This window comes from Triticum dicoccoides, chromosome 5A (assembly GCF_002162155.2).
Source record: "Triticum dicoccoides isolate Atlit2015 ecotype Zavitan chromosome 5A, WEW_v2.0, whole genome shotgun sequence".
NCBI classification, from domain to species: domain Eukaryota; kingdom Viridiplantae; phylum Streptophyta; class Magnoliopsida; order Poales; family Poaceae; genus Triticum; species Triticum dicoccoides.
The window spans coordinates 404,822,967-404,826,683 of NC_041388.1; positions in this window are offsets into that span (position 1 = coordinate 404,822,967).

Consider the following 3,717-nt stretch of genomic DNA (forward strand, 5'->3'; position numbering starts at 1 on the left):
GGGCGGGGTGTGGCCCCCCCTGGAGAACTTCTTGAGCTCAATATTTTTTATATATTCTGAAAATGTCTTCCGTGAAGTTTTAGGACTTTTGGAGCTGTGCAGAATAGGTCTCTAATATTTTCTCCTTTTCCAGCCCAAAATCCCAGCTGCCGGCATTCTCCCTCTTTATGTAAACCTTGTAAAATCAGAGAGAATAGGCATAAGTATTGTGACATAATGTGTAATAACAGCCCATAATGCAATAAATATCGATATAAAAGCATGATGAAAATGGACGTATCAACTCCCCCAAGCTTAGACCTCGCTTGTCCTCAAGCGAAAGTCGAAATCGAAAAATATGTCCACATGTTTAGAGATAGAGGTGTCGATAAAAATAAAATACGGACATGAGGGCATCATGATCATTCTTAGTACAACAACTTATATAATTCTCGTCATATGATCTCTTATGCTAGAGTAACAATTCAATCACAATTTCAAGTATGAATCATAAACTTCATTGAAAACTAACAAACTATAATCTCAGTCATTGGAGCAATTGAAATTTATCATAACATAGGAAAGAGTCAATATAAGAGCTTTTCAGCAAGTCCACATACTCAACTATCATATAGTCTTTCACCATTGCTAACACTCACGCAATACTTATGGGTATGGAGTTTTAATCGAACACAGAGAAAGATAGGGGCTTATAGTTTTGCCTCCCAACATTTTACCTCAAGGGTATGTCAACAATAATAGTTCATGAAAACTCACATCCAATTAGCCATATATACCAGGATCTTTCCAACATGTTGTGCTTGCCAAAAGATAAAATGTAAAAAGGAAGGGTGAAGATCACCATGACTCTTATGTAAGGTAGGAGATAAAGGTAAAAGATAGGCCCTTCGCAGAGGGAAGCAGAGGTTGTCATGCGCTTTTATGGTTGGATGCACAAAATCTTAATGTGAAATAACATCACTTTATATTGCCACTTGTGATATGGAACTTTATTATGCAGTCTATCACTTTTATTTCTTCCATATCACACGATCGTATAAAGCTTATTTCCTCCACAACAATCAATCATACATATTTAGAGAGCAATTTTTATTGCTTGCATCGATGACAACTTACTTGAAGGATCTTACTCAATCCATAGGTATGTATGGTGGACTCTCATGGCAAAACAGGTTTAAGGGTGTTTGGAAGCACAAGTAGTATCTCTACTTGGTGCAAAGAATTTGGCTAGCATGAGGGGGAAAGGCAAGCTCAATCATGTTGGATGATCCATGACAATATAATTTATCTCAGATGTAAGAAAGCATAACCCATTATGTTGTCTTCCTTGTCCAACATCAACTCTTTAGCATGTCATATTTTAATGAGTGCTCACAATCATAAAAGATGTCTAAGATAGTATATTTATATGTGAAGACCTCTGTTTCTTTATTACTTCCTATTAATTGCAACGATGACCAAAACTATGTTTGTCAACTCTCAACAACTTTTATTCATCATACTCTTTCTATGTGAGCTCATTACTCTCCATAAGATCCATATAATCTCTTTGTTTCCTTTTTATTCTTTCACTTTTATTCACTCAGGATCATGGCAAAATAATCAAGCCCTTGACTCAACACTAATCTTTATTATATATAGCTCACGGACTCGATTACATAGAAGGATCATAAAGCAAAACTCACAACTAGATCATACTAAAAAAATTATTCTACTCGATCAAGATATTACCAAAAGGATCGAACTAAGAAAAATGGTAAAGATAAAAGTGATGATGATACGATACCGGGGCACTCCCCCAAGCTTGGCAGTTGCCAAGGGGAGTGCCCATACCCATGTGATTATGTTTCCTTTTTCGGGGATGGTGATGTGATATTCTTGGTGATGATGCCCCTCCGGATACGATTCGCCTCCTCGAGCTTATTGACTTGCTGCTTGAGGTCCATTATTTCCTTTCGAAGTTTTCCTGTAACAGCCAAAGCTCCCTGCACCCAAGGGTGCTGCATAGCTGCGGGAGAACCAATGACACTCTTTTTCATATTCTCATAAGAAAGAAATATAACATTGGAAGGGATAACCGAGTTTGGAATAGCCGAGCTCTGCAGTTCCCCCATGGTGAATCCAGCTCGGAAGCGAGAAGTGACTTCTTGATCCTCCTCCGTTGCTGGCCCAAAGTGATCAACATTGTTGTTTGTCATTGATCTCGGTGCCGGATGAGACACCCGGCTCTCCCCCACTGACTCTTGTGAAGACATCTTGCTCTAATTTGCAGAAGCAACAGCTCGAAACACAAACAGAGGATAATTGCGTGATACGGGAGTCAAAACCTTCGGGATGTAATATAATGAATTTTTACCGACCAAAATATGTAACTTGTAAGAAAAGGAGTCCGGAGAGCACACGAGGTGCCCACGAGGTAGGGGCTGTGCCCAGGGGGTAGGGTGCGCCCTCCACCCTCGTGGAGCCCTCGTGTCCTTCCCGGACTTCTTCTTATTTTTCTATTTTTCTAGGCCCAAATAATGGTGAAGTGTCATGTAGTTGACGTTCACATAACACCACTAGAGGAGAGACAACATACATCTCATCAAAATATCGAACGAATACCAAATTCACATGACTACTAATAGCAAGACTTCTCCCATGTCCTTAGGAACAAACGTAACTACTCACAAAGCATATTCATGTTCATAATCAGAGGGGGATTAATATGCATATAGGATCTGAACATATCATCTTCCACCAAGTAAACCAACTAGCATTAACTACAAGGAGTAATAAACACTACTAGCAACCCACAGGTACCAATCCCAGACTTGGAGACAAGAATTGGATACAAGAGATGAACTAGGGTTTTGAGAGGAGATGGTGCTAGTGAAGATGTTGATGGAGATTGCCCTCTCTCGATGAGAGGAGCGTTGGTGATGACGATGGCGATGATTTCCCCCTCCCAGAGGGAAGTTTCCCCCACAGAACAGCTCCGCCAGAGCCCTAGATTGGTTCTGCCAAGGTTCTGCCTCATGGCGGCGGAGTCTCGTCCGGAAATATGGCTTATGATTTTTTCCTCATCGAAAGACTCCATATAGAAGAAGATGGCCGTCGGAGGGCCACCAGGGGGGCCACGAGGTAGGGGGGCACGCCCAGGGGGGTAGGGCGCGCCCCCACCCTCGTGGGCAGGGTGTGGTCACTGGTGAACTTCTTGCGCTCAGTATTTTTTATATATTCTGAAAACGTCTTCCGTGAAGTTTCAGGACTTTTGGAGCTGTGCAGAATAGGTCTCTAATATTTGCTCCTTTTCCAGCCCAGAATCCCAGCTGCCGTCATTCTCCCCCTTTATGTAAACCTTGTAAGATAAGAGAGAATAGGCATAAGTATTGTGACATAATGTGTAATAACAGCCCATAATGCAATAAATATCGATATAAAAGCATGATGCAAAATGGACGTATCAACCACTACTATCATATTACTTTGCTACTAAATACCTTGCTGCAGATATTAAGTTTCCAGATGTGGTTGAATTGACAACTCAGCTGCTAATACTTGAGAATATTCTTTGGCTCCCCTTGTGCCGAATCAATAGATTTGGGTTGAATACTCTACCCTCGAAAATTGTTGCGATCGCTAAACTTGTGGGTTATTAAGACTATTTTCTGGCGCCATTGCCGGGGAGCATAGCTCTATTCTTTGAGTCACTTGGGATTTATATTTGCTTATCAT